At 48.6% G+C, this 13,163-nt stretch overlaps 1 protein-coding gene across 4 annotated transcripts in view; it reads right to left on the minus strand.

Annotated features, from left to right (window-relative positions):
• The window catches only part of SLC41A3 (solute carrier family 41 member 3), an 864,281-nt gene that overhangs the window by 356,647 nt on the left and 494,471 nt on the right, over positions 1-13,163 (minus strand). The gene's annotated exons all lie outside the window — the stretch shown is intronic.

Here is a 13,163-nt window from a genome sequence, read left to right on the forward strand (position 1 = left end):
ATCAAATGGAGCAAAACGATAAGACATTGTTTTATTGTGACACATTAACATTAGAGGATTCAACTTATATTTCAATGCCCAGTGGCAGAAACATATACACTTACATTGAAATGATGATCTTTTGTATGGTTTCCTTGCTGCAGTGATGACTCCTAGGATGTCGTCACTTCTCCCCTAGGTGGAGCCCCTTCCCATGAGGCCAGGGAGGTGAGGACACTTCTCGATAGTCCCCCTGGGGGTGGTCCTCAACGGGTGGATCTCATGGGAAGGGAAGCCCCCTATGAGATTAGTGATGGCCTTGGGAGAACATGGTGTCCTCATATCCCACCTAGCCCTAACACAACTTCACATCACCCTCCCACCAGCAACTTCCCTAGTGTGCCCATGTACTTTTGCAATACCAGCCAGGTAGGGAGGACTGAGACGAAGAAGAGTGGGAACTCCTAAAGGGACTTATATTTCTTATGTACTGAGATGAGGAAGAAATGCGGAAGCATAAAGAACACCTTACTGGATGGTCTAGTTGTTACATTTCTCCGTTTGGCCGAGCCTCAATTAAAACAGAAGGAAATCTAATAGGAGGGAGAGGCCCTCCCTGGATGAACAGTGAGATTAAGCATCCCTGGAAGATCCGCTATGGAAGGACCGCAGCAAGAGGCAGAAGGCGGAGCAACAAGCCGAGCAAGATGGCTGGAGCGAGGGAGCTGCCTCTGCCACGCAGCCCAACTGCAGAGAGCTTCTGCGGAGCCACCGCAATGATTGGAAGAGTCCGGAGAGCGACAGAGACCCGCTGCAAAGCCGCTCCAGTCCCTGGAATAATCATTATTTGCATCCTCCGGAAGTGAACTTTGGCTTGCTGTCCGGAAGAAGGGAGTCATTCTTCTGGACCAAGAAGACCACCCCTTTTCTTTTGTTAGGTTTATGGTGTAAGGGTCGGAAATAGGTTTTGGACACAGGACGGTGGACATTTTGCTTTGGACTGACATCCTGACAGCTTCCTTAGTGTTTAGTTGAGGCACGGAAACCCCTCTTAGACCAAGGGCTAGATAGGGTTTTCTCTTTCTTTTATCCTATAATAAAGGTTTGTAACCAAAAGCATGCCATCTGCGTGTCAGTCTCCTACTTCTACACCCTTACACTGCTTGGATCACCCTTAGATTATCTTTGAAAATTCCTAAGTGGCCTAAAGTCAGTTCATCAGGCACCATGCTGCTAAGGCTAGAGACTGAGGACAAGGTTGAGGAACTGCCCCACTGCTGAAACAGGAGATCCTGCACTGGTTGAAATAGGAGTGGCCCTTCCATTGCTAGATTGAGGCTGTCCAAGAACCAAATTCTTGCTGGCCAGTTGGGCCATTATTATTAGACTGCAGTGGTGAGACCTCTTGAACTGGGTGAAAACACCCTGCAGAAGAGGAACTGGTGGAAAGACATAAAACATCCCGTTACTCCACTCGAATGCATCGTCCAGTAGTCCTTGGCCGAGGCCCAACTAGGATGCAAATAATAACTTGGAGTTATTTTTCAATGCAAAAAGATCGATTTTCGGGAAGCCCAACAAGGTGAATACCTCTTATAGATTAGAGGGATTGAGCTCACCCTCGTGATTCGAGACATTGAGACTATAGGCTTTAGTGTTCTTATCTCCCAAGAGGTAAGATGCTATTAGAAAAATGTTCTGTGAAATAGCCTACTCCCAAAGGCGGACAGTGAAGAGACAGAGCCTGGGATCTGATAACCCCTTTTCATTCACATAGATCATAGAGGTTATGCTCTCTGCCCGAACAAGCACTACCTTGTCCTGAGCGTGCCAGAGACAGCCCGTGGCTACATTGAAAATCGCGATCAGCTCCAAAATGCTGATGTGAGCAGAGAGATCCGGACCCAACACAGACCGTGGAAGGAAGCAACCTCCGTAGTAGCAACCTAGCCATCTAGAGAAACATTGATGGTGAGCATTACTGATGGAGAGGTGAATATCCAGCACCCACCATAAGAGTCTGAGCTTGCTGCCCTCTGATGGGTAATCCATGATTTCGTTCTGGCTGCCTGTCTCCTGTGACCAGTGCTGAACTAGATGTAACTGAATTCATCTAATTTTGAGCCTGGCAATCGGGACCAAAATAATTCCTGATGTAGTCGGTTTAGCTAGAAAGTAGGAGGCTGCTGCAGATTGGTCCTCTCCTGATTGGGAAATACTCTTGTAGAGATTATGTCCCATCAGAAGCCAATGAATGTCAACATCTGAGTTGGAAAGAGCTCTGACTTGGGGACATTGATGGAGATTACAAACTCAAACAGAAGGATGAGTAGGTCCTGAAGAGTTCCGGATGCTTCTTCTGGGGAGGAACATATCAATAGCCAATGTCCCAGATAAGGATAAGTGTGTAGACCTCTCAATCTGTGCATTCCTGTTACAACATTCATAAGCTTTGTGAACACTGGCAGAGCAGAGTTGAGGCTGAAAGGAAGAACAGTGTATTGGAAATGTTGATTCATTCGAGAAAAGCGGGGGGACTTGTGATGCAGCCTCCACATTGGCACATGCAAGTAAGCATCATTTAGGTACACCGAACATATCCATTCCCATGCACTTAGTGATTGGGTGATCTGTGCTGTGTCACCGACTTGAATTCTTAAGGGGGAAGGAAAAGATTCAGGAAAAAAAGGTCCAGCACTAGCACTACCCTCAGACCAGTCTGGTTCTTTTTTATGCACTGAAAATATGTCTGAATAGAGACTATCATCCCATTCTGGGGTAGGCACTTTCTCCACTGTGTTCATTCGAATGAGTTTCAATATTTCCAGAAATGCAGGAGAGCCTATCTGGAGGAGAGGAGAAGGAGAAATTACCTTACCGTAATGCTCTTTCTATGGATTCTTCTCCTGCAGATTCCTCATCTGATAGATATTCCATCCAGCTTCGCTGCTTCTGAACATTTTTGACAGAGGGCGTAGTGGACCTTGATGCGGCCGTCGACCATCGATCCGTCTTGCTCTGCGTCTGGTCGTCGGCTCCGGACGTGACATCAGGTGCCGTATAAGTACTGCGTCACTACGCCCCAACCTCAGTTCCCCCTTTTTTCCAGAGCACCACACACAGTATAGGAAAACAGAGAGAACATACGAGCTAATGATCCCTTTAAAAAGAAAGTAATTATAGACCTACAAAGGAGGAACAATTGAAAAAGAACAGTACAAGTAGCTTTAGAAAAATCTTTGTTTTGAAACTGTGGCAGGAAGACAGAATACTGACACAGAGGACCATCACCAAGTCAACGTGAAATAGAAAGATGTGCACCAACCACCAACTTTCTGAGCGGGAATGGATGGGAGGGGAGATGAGGAATCTGGGGGAGAAGAATCCTGTGGGAGAAGAATCCATAGAAAGAAAATTACGGTAAGGTAATTTCTCCTTCAATGGATTACCTTTTCTCACGCAGATTCCTCATCTGATAGACTCCCAAAGCAGTAATGAAGGAGGCAGGCAGAAAGTTATACCAAAAATGTTTGCAGCACTGCCCTGCCAAAACACGCATCAGAGGTATGAGCCACATCCAGGCTATAGTGCTTTGCAAAGTTATGCAAAGATGGCCATGTCGCAGCACGAAAATTCTCCCGGACAGGGACCCCTCTCTGCAATGTTGTGTATGCAGAGATCCCCCCTTGTGGAATGGGCCCTGATCCCTGCTGGCTGGTAATTCCTTCCCAGTGGGCTGGTAGCATTCATCTATGCAGAGAATTATCCAACTGGATAAAGTCTGCTTGGTTATGGATAGGCCCTTACGGGCTAAGGAAAAAGCCATAAAGAGCTGGTCAGCTCTTCTGAAATCAGCTGTCCTGACGATATAGTAACTCAGCGCCCTCTTAGGGTCAAGGAGATGTAACCGTTCCTCCTGCTCAGAAGGACGAGGAGGAGGATCGAAGACTGGAAAGTCGATGGACTGTGACAGGTGAAATTCTGAGACAACCTTGGGGAGGAAGCCAGGCCTTACCATGAGTGAAACTTTCTCCCGGTAAAAAAGGCTGTTTTCAATGAGAGAAGCCGTAAAGGACAAGAGTGCATAGGCTCAAAGGGAGCTGCCATCAGAAATGTAAGAATCAGATTAAGGGAATTGCGGAAACTTATTTACAAAACCTTTCAGGATTTGTGCCATTACCGGGATCGTAAAAATACAATCCTTGATTTGGGGATCTCTTCAACACAGAAAAGGGTGTCAAATATCCTTTGACTGTGGTGACCTGAAGGCCTGCAGAGGCCAGTGACAAAAGAAACTCCATCACTTTAGTGGTGGGGCAAGAGATGGGATCAATCTCGCGTTCCCTGCACCACGCCTCAAGTTTTCTCCATATGCACGCTTACAAAGATCTTGTAGATGGTCTGCGTGCAGCCAAGCAACACCTCAAGTACCTCATCAGAGAGGTCCCAGTCATAATATCTCATCCTCTCAAGAGCCACGCATGTAGGTTGAAGGATTCCGGGATTGGATGGAGTATCCAACCTTCCGACTGGGTTAGGAGATCCGGACGCCAAGGCAACCAGTGAGATGGACAGATCCAAGAGATTGGCGTACCACGTTCTCCTCGCCCAGTCCGGGGTGATCAAGGTCATGGTCCCTCGAAACCTCTTCAACCTCTTCAACCTCCGGAGAACCCATGGAACAACGGTAATCGGAGGGAGCGTGTAAAGGAGAGGGAATGTCCAATCCACCAGAAACGCTTCCTCCAGTGCACAGTTTACTGGGAATTCCCTCGAGCAGAACAGTTTGCATTTCCTGTTGGACTCAATTGCGAACAGATCCACTGCTGGGGTACAGCAGAGAGAGAAGACATCCTCTATGACTTCCTGGCACACTCTCCACTCGTGTACGACAGTGCTCTGCCTGCTCAGAGCATCCACCAAGTTGTTCTCTGTGCCCGCCAGATGAACTGCAGAGACTGAGATCCTGTTCTCCAGCAACCAGAACCAAAGCATCATTTCCTGCATGCAGAGGGGGCGGGAGTGCACACCACCTTGCTTGCTAAGACAGTGCATCGCCACCCTGCTGTCCGTCAGAACAAGGAAATGCTTTTCGTGCAGAGACGGGGCAAATGTTTTCAGGCCTAGCCTGATAGCTCGAATTCCAGACTGGTGATGTGCCACTTGGCTTCCGTCGTTGACCAGTGGCTGCTCACCTTCAACTCCTCACAGTGAGCGCCCCAAACGTTCAAAGACGCATCCATGACCACTCAGATCTGAGGCCAAGGAGATCAGAAGGGTTCTCCTGCCAAAAGACTGTTGCAGTCCACCCACTTGGACAGGACGTTGACCACTGATGCGGACACTGTGAGGAGATCCAAGAGAGTGCTGAGGTACTGAGACCACTGCTCACTCAGTAACCATTGCAGGGATCTCATGCGAAACTTGGCCGCTGGCACTAGAAAAATTCAGGAAGCAATGAGGCCTAGAAGGTGGAGGAAGGAAACCGCTGGTAGAGTGGCATGGTCCCGGAGCAAGTCCACCAACCGTACCAAGCTAATTACTCTCTCCTCAGGATGGAAGGCCTTCCCCAACCGCGTATCTAGGACTTCTCCGATTAACTGGAGCCGTTGGACTGTTGTCATGTGGGACGTCTTTTAAGTTTAGGGAGAAGTCCAGCCTGTAGCAGGTGTCTTGCATATGGGACAAGACCTGAACTACAGACTTCCCACGGATCAACCAGTCGTCCAGATATGTGGACCTGAGGTGAGCTTCAACTACCCCCATGGGCTTGGTGAAGACTCTTTGGGCGGAGGTAAGACCAAGTGGAAGCATCTTGAACTGATAGTGCATATCTCCTATGGTGAACCTTAGGAACCTCCTGTGCTTTCAATGGATTGGCACATGGAAATAGCTGTCTGTAGATCTGTGGACACCAGCCAGTCCTGAAGTTCAAGAGCATGGAGAATCTCTCTCAACGTCACCATCCTGAATTTGTCTTTTCTCAGGAAGTTGTTCAAGGCCCTGAGGTCCAGAATGGGATGGAGACCTCCTTCTTTCTTGGGCACCAGGAAATACTGGGACTACAAACCCTATCCTCTCTGTTCGTGAGGTACCTCTTCCACAGCACCCTTCAGCAGCTCTGGAGCTCCTGTCCAGGTTGGATCGGAGGTGGGGGTGGTATGTCCGGTGGTTTTCATAGAAATGGCAGATAATAACCCCAATGAATGAGTTGTAGTGCCCAGGCATCAGAAGTAATTCCATGCCACTGGAGCAAATGCTCCGTCAACCGTCCTCCAACCGGTGCACTGTGAGAGGGGAAATCAGAGCGGCTTCGGATGTTGGGTCACCCCCGTTGCTGAAGCTGCCTGTTGGCCTCTGGAAGCCCCTCTGCCCATTCCGGAGTGAGAGAAATGCTTCTGCCCTTGCCTGGCCGGTGGGAGCGGCGCTCCTCTGCCATAACAAGCATATCTCCTGTAGCCCCGTGCCCTAGAGGCGAAGCTAAATGCAGGTTTGGCCGGCAGCGCAGATAGGTCTTAGGATTTGGCAGCGAGTTTGAATTCCTTGAATTTCTCTAAGGAATCGTCAGCTTTTTTGGCTGAAGAGAAGATCGGCCTCGAAGAGCATGTCCAGAAGTTTCACTTGGGCATTAGGTGAAAAACCAGAGGTTTGCAAGTAGTCCTACCTTCTTAGTGTTATGGCCGAAGCCATAGATCGGCCCACACAAACAGCGATGTCCAGGCCCGTTCGCAGCGACTGCTTGGCCACCTCCTTCCCTTCCTCCACTAGCCATAGGAAGCCCTCGCGCATTTCTCATTCCGGGACATACTGAGTAGCATTTTCCACTAAAGTCCATAGACCGAAGGAGTATTTGGCAAAACTGCTTGCCACATTTGTAGCTTTGAGGGCCATGCTACCTGAAGTGAATGCCTTCTTTTCCAATGCATCTACTATTTTTGCTTCTCTGTCTGCGGGCAGAGTAGATGTAGAAGATGCAGGCCTAGAAGAGACCGTCGCGAGAGAGGAGAGGTATGAGGGGTCTCCTCGAGCCGACCTCTACTTCCCGTAAATGGTGGAGCTGATGGTAAGAATGGAACATGGGTTTTGACCCATAGCTGCCAAAGGATCAGCAATGGCCATGTTCAGAGGCATATAACGTTCAGTGGCAAGGCCTTCATCAAGGATGTCGGTATGATCATAACCTTGTGTAGGTGCCACTGATAAGTGCAATCCCAGGGTGTCAACAACCCTTTCTACCAGAGCCCTGTATTTAGATGTATTGTGAAGACAGGGCTGGGACTGCTGAAACACGAGGTCAGGCAAAGTGTACAGACCACTGGCAATTTGGAGGCATTGAGCTAGCTGTAGAAGCTTATTCTGGTTGTCAAACTAGTCAACCCCTCCTGAACCCAAGTACACCTGGTCAACATTTCCTCCCAGGTCATCAGCGCCGTGATCGCCAAAGATACTTGCTATGGTATCGAAAAATGTGGACCGGGGTTGTGTAGTAAATACTTTCTCGACAACCCTCGACGTCGAGGGTTTGTCTTTCCGTGCCGGCATGGTGCAAGTCATTGTCGATCGAGACGCAGTAGCGTTCAAATCCTTGGACGCACAGGGGCAATCCGGCTTCCATTGTATTTCTTTCGACGTTGAAAGATTTATTGTCACCAACATTGTCGGTACCGGGGCACTAGAGGGGTCGGATACACCGAGTGCCGCTCTTGGCTCCGAAGCATGCTGCGTGGGGGGGGAGCCGCGCAGATTGCAGCATTCTGCTTGAACATTGCAAGCATCGAGGATTTGAAATCCTCCCACTCCTGGCGGGTGGTACGCCCAGCCAGCCAACCGAATGCAAGACTGCTTTTCCATAGCTCCCATCCTGACCGAGGGAAGACTCCAGGCAGTAATGTTTTTTGAACGTGTGAATAGTAGACCACGTTGCTGTCTCACAAATACTTTTTATCGCTACATCCTGTTGCAGGGCTGTAGAGGTCGTCATGCCCATGGTGGAATGGGCCCTTAATACTTCAGTAGGAGCCTTACCTGCCAGTTTGTAACATTCCAAAATTGCCAGAATGATCCACCTGGATAAATTCTGTTTCGTAACAGCCTGCGATAGTTTGTGGCCTGTATAGCCAATGAAAAGCGGATCATCAATGCAAAGTTTTGATAGAAAGGCTCAGAGCTCTGCCAGGGTCCAACCTATGCAATCACTACTCCTCCTTGCCAGGATATGGTGGGGGATAGAAAGAAGGTAAAACTAGTTTCTGCCCTAGGTGAAAATCAGAAATGATTTTGGGTAAGAACGAAGGCTTAACCCTCAGAACAACCCTATCCTTATGGAAGATAGTAAAGGGTGGCTTGGATGAAAATGCCTGCAATTCACTCAGTCTATGGGCTGAAGCTAGAGCTACCAAGAGAATTATTTTAAATGTTAACAACCTTAATGGACATGAGTGCAAGGGTTCAAAGGGTGCACACATTAGAAATGTTAGTACCAGATTAAGTTCCCAAATTGGAACCTGGAAAGGAGATGTGGGAACATTGGTGAGCCCCTTTCAAAATTGTGTCACCAGTGGAATCTTGAAATATGAACAGTCTTCAACGCCACGACCGCTTAAAGATGGACAGTGCCGCTAAACAGCCCTTAATAGTTCCAACCTGGAGCCCCAGATTGGTTAAGGATAGTAGAAAGGATAAAACCTCAGGTGTTTTGTACAGAAAAGGATCTACATTCTTTTTTTTCTGCACCAGTTGCACCATCGGCAACGGTACAAAACATTTCTTGCTGGCCTTCTAGCCGAAAGAAAAATCTCCCTTGCGTTATCTGGGAGGTCCCAATCCTTGTATCTCAGCCACTCAGGAACCATGTGTGAAGGCTGAGTGTTTTGACCTCTAGATGGAGAACCCAACCCTCCTCTCGCGAGAGAAGGTCCTCTCTCAGTGGAAGACGTACTTATGGGCAGATGGACATGTCCAGAAGGCCCGGGTCCCACGTCCTCCTGGCCCAATCCGGGGAAACTAGGATCATGCAATTCATGAGCTTTCTCAACCTCCCGATCACTTGCGGAATGACAGGGACTGGAGGGAACGCGTACAGGAGTGGAACTCCCAGTCCACTACAAACGCGTCTCTGAGAGCTCCTCTTGGGGGAAATTCCCTGGAGCAGTACAGTTCGCACTTCCGGTTGACACTGGTCGTGAACAGATCCACTTGAGGGGTTCCCCAAAGGGTGAAGATCTCTTGAAGGACTTTCTGACCTTCCGGAATCTTCTCAATCTCCTGATCATCTGAGGAATGACAGGGACTGGAGGAAACCCGTAGAGAAGTGGAAACTCCCAGTCCACTACGAAAGCGTCCCCTAGAGCTCCTCTCGGGGGAAATTCCATTGAACAAAACTGATCGCACTTCCTGTTGATACTGGTGGCGAACAGATCCACTTGAGGGGTTCCCCAAAGGGCTAAGATCTCTTGAAGGACTTCCTGAGCTATCTACCACTCGTGAGAGACTGTGCTCTGCCTGCTCAGAGAGTCCGCTGTCAAGTTCTTCTCTCCGGCTAAGTGAACTGCCGATAGAGAGATTCCTTCTTGAATTGCCCAAAACCAGAGCTGCATCGCCTCTCTGCACAGTGGCAGTGATCCTACACCTCCTCTTTTGTTGAGGTAGTGCATGGCCACTGTATTGTCCGTCATTATTAGGACATTTTTGCCTTGTACAGATGGCAGAAAAGCCTTCAGCGCTAGTCTGATAGCTCTCAGCTCCAACAGGTTGATATGTAGTCTGGACTCCGATGGAGACCAACGACCGCTGATGGTCAAGTCGTTGGCATGGGCTCCCCACCTCGTGAGTGGGGCATCCGTGACTATTGTTATCTCCGGTCATGGTTGCCAAAACAGTTCTCCTTTCAAAATGTTCTCCCGACAGGCCCACCACTGAAGGTCTCAAGCCACTTTGTCCGGAACCTGAAGGAGATCTGTCATTTTTCCTAAGAATTGCGACCACTGAGTTCTTAGTGCCCACTGGAGAGATCTAATTCTCAGGCGAGCCTATGGCACAAGGAAGATGCAGGATGCCATGAGGCCTAGCAACCTCAAAAAGTCAAGGCTGGGAGACGTTGGGCATTTTGAAACTTGGTGACCATCTGCAGAATATCTTGAGCCCTCACCTCTGGTGGCGAGGCTTTCCCCAGGGAAGTGTCCAGGACCGCTCCGATGAACTGGAGTCTCTGTGATGGTATCATATGTGGCTTCTTTAAATTGAGGGAGAAGCCCAGTTTGTGAAGGAAGTGGCAGACATAATCTAGTTGGATCTGAGCTTGTTCCGAATATACTGCTCTGATTAATCAATCGTCTAGGTAGGGGTAGACGTGGATCCCTTCACTCCTTAGACTTGCAGCCACTACCGACATTAGCTTGGTGAAGACACTCGGGGCAGAGGTCAGCCCAAATGGCAGAACCCGAAATTGATAGTGAGAGTTGCCAATTGCGAACCTCAGGTATTTCCCGTGTTTGAGATGGATTGGTACATGGAAATAAGCATCCCGAAGGTCTAGAGATACCAGCCAGTCCTGAAGCTGGAGGGCCTGAAGGATCTGAGAGAGAGTTACCATCTTGAATTTGTCCTTCCTGAAGAATTTTTTCAATTCTCGTAAGTCCAAGATGGGTCTCAGTCCTCCGTCCTTCTCCGGTATCAAGAAGTAGGGGGAATACCAACCCTTGTTCCTCTCCGCTACAGGTACCGGTTCTATGGCACCTTTCTCCAGCAGGTCTTGTGGAACAGTAGGGTATGCAGATCTACTGTTCGATGAAGTTGCTGCTTGAACAACCAGACTCTCTGGAGTTGGATGTTTGAACAAATATTCAGGGTCAGAAGCAGATACCCTAAATTTAGTTTTTTGTTAACTGCCGGGATAACCTCAGGAGTTTCCCAGTTGGCCGATATTTTCCTCTGTAATGCAGTATGGAATGGAACCACAGGATCTTCCTGTGGGCCTTTAATTAAGTTGCCTGTAATATCATCTTGTTGAAAAGCAGGTGAAGGTGTAGACCAACCCATGAATTCTATTATTCTGGCCATTAAAGTTCTATAAGGGGTCTCAGCATGTTCCCCTGGGGCTGGTTTGGCAAATTCTACTTCTGGGGAAGTATCTAAACCACTTGCATCATGCACGGACTCTTGAAGGTCCTTCAACCTATTTTCTTCAGAGATAAATTCCTCTGGTACAGGTGTTGTAGTTCTCTGCAACCCAAAAGGTCTTTCCTGATCAGAATCCTCACCTTCTTCATAAATAGAGGACAAGGCTCTGAAATAATCTGACCTTGGAAAAGGCTTAAAACCCATTTCTAAAGTAGAAGGGGCCAAGCTTTTAGTAACTGGTTGAGGAAACGTCGACGTTGTCGACGCAGAAGTTAAAGGCTTCGAAGAAACCGAAAAAGGCGTTGAAAAGGTATGAAGCGACCTCGAAGAACTCGAGAGGATCGGAATCCTACTCGGAGTCGTTGAGGTTATCGACGACATTCTCGAGGTCATGGTGGAAGCCCTCGGTATGACTACTGACTGCGAGGTAGTGATAGCCGTAGGTTTCTCCTTTATCAGCGTCGAGGACGGCGTCGATTTGACCGATCTATGCGTCGATGGGCCCTTCGATAATGGCGTCGATGACGCAGATTTATGAGTCGAATGGGCCTTCGATGAAGGCGTAGATGACGCAGTCTTACTGCCTTTGCTCGAGGGTTTGTGATGCTCTCGAGCAGTTTCTTTTGCCGGGTGCAACGACTCGCAGCGTTTCGATTTTTCGGGTCTTTGACCCAGGGTATCACCTTTAGCCGTCTCCGAGGGGATCGAGGCCGCTTTCTCTAAGACGCTAAGCATCTTTTTACGGAATTCCTCCCACTTAGCTGGAGAGCTGTGTTTTGTGGGGCAGGTGACCCTTTCCGGGGAAACAGAAGAAGACAAAGAAGAGGGAGATCTTCGACGCCTCTTTTTCGAATGTTTGGATCTCGAAGAGTGATGGGAACTGCTTCGAGGCCTCGAACGAGAATGTTTCCTGTGACAGCGAAGAGACAAATGTCTCGACTCTGCAGAGGAAACTTTCGAAGGAGTAGAAGTTTTAACAGTCTTACCTCTTTCGAGCTTCCCCTTACGCTCCTTCAAGGCTTTCGCCGTCATGGCATGCAGTCCTCGTATTCTGAACAATGGTGCTCCGATCCCAGGCACCACAAACAGATCCTGTGAGGATCCGTCAACAACATTTTCTTTCCACAATCTCGACACTTTTTGAAGCCGGACCGTGGGGTCGACAGTTCAGATGAGGAAGCCATCGAAAAGAGTAAGATATACTCGAGGAATAAGTAGTATCTACTTGAATAACGAACTGAGCAACACGATTCCGAGGCCCACGAAGCACGGAAAAACAGAACTGAGCAACGGACGCTGCGCAAGTCTATTTATACGCATGATGACGTTGGCGCCGATTGTTATGCTTGAGCTAAAACATGGCGCTGGTGCGCAGTGTATTCTGGGGGCACTCAGAGCCATAATGGATATTTACTTCATGCCACAGTGAAAAGCTGTACTCATTTTGCTGAGAGCTGAATTTACTTTGCTGAAGAAAACATGCTTTCCAAGCCTGGTATGCAGTCAAGGACATTCTGCTGGGAAAGCTGTCTTTGTTATGTCTTGTTATGAGTTATGGGACCGTTTTCCGTGGCGCTTATTCTTGGAGGAGGGAAGCGCTTTGCTCCATGAGGTTACTGTCGGTAGACCCAACTGGCAACCAAAGGTTGCCCATCAATGCGCAAGTGCATTTGCCAGAAGGTTTGAGAAATGACCACCCCTTTTTGTGGCGTGCATATATGCGGAACCCCTCAATGGTCAGACGGGACAAGTACAAAGACCTCAGTCGGAAGGGGGGCGCCTTTGTCCGGCATACCTGTGGGCTGTTGTGCTCTCCGCCTGGCTGTTATCGGGGTCTTCCAGCCGCTTCTGGCGAGATGAGGGATTCAGTTACGCCCACCGTGATGTATTTTCTTTTGAACTCTCTGTCTTTTCTGTGATTTATTTCTGTGTTATCACTTGTTGCTTCCAAGCTTTGAATAAATAGCCATATAAGTGCTCATTATTTTCTAAGCGTGTGTGTGGTTGTAAGTCATTGCGTCGTCTACCAGCGTTTAAAGTATTGGCTCTGCAATTGCGCTGGTGAT

This window comes from Ambystoma mexicanum, chromosome 2p (genome assembly GCF_040938575.1).
Source record: "Ambystoma mexicanum isolate Mex_15411 chromosome 2p, UKY_AmexF1_1, whole genome shotgun sequence".
Lineage (NCBI taxonomy): Eukaryota > Metazoa > Chordata > Amphibia > Caudata > Ambystomatidae > Ambystoma > Ambystoma mexicanum.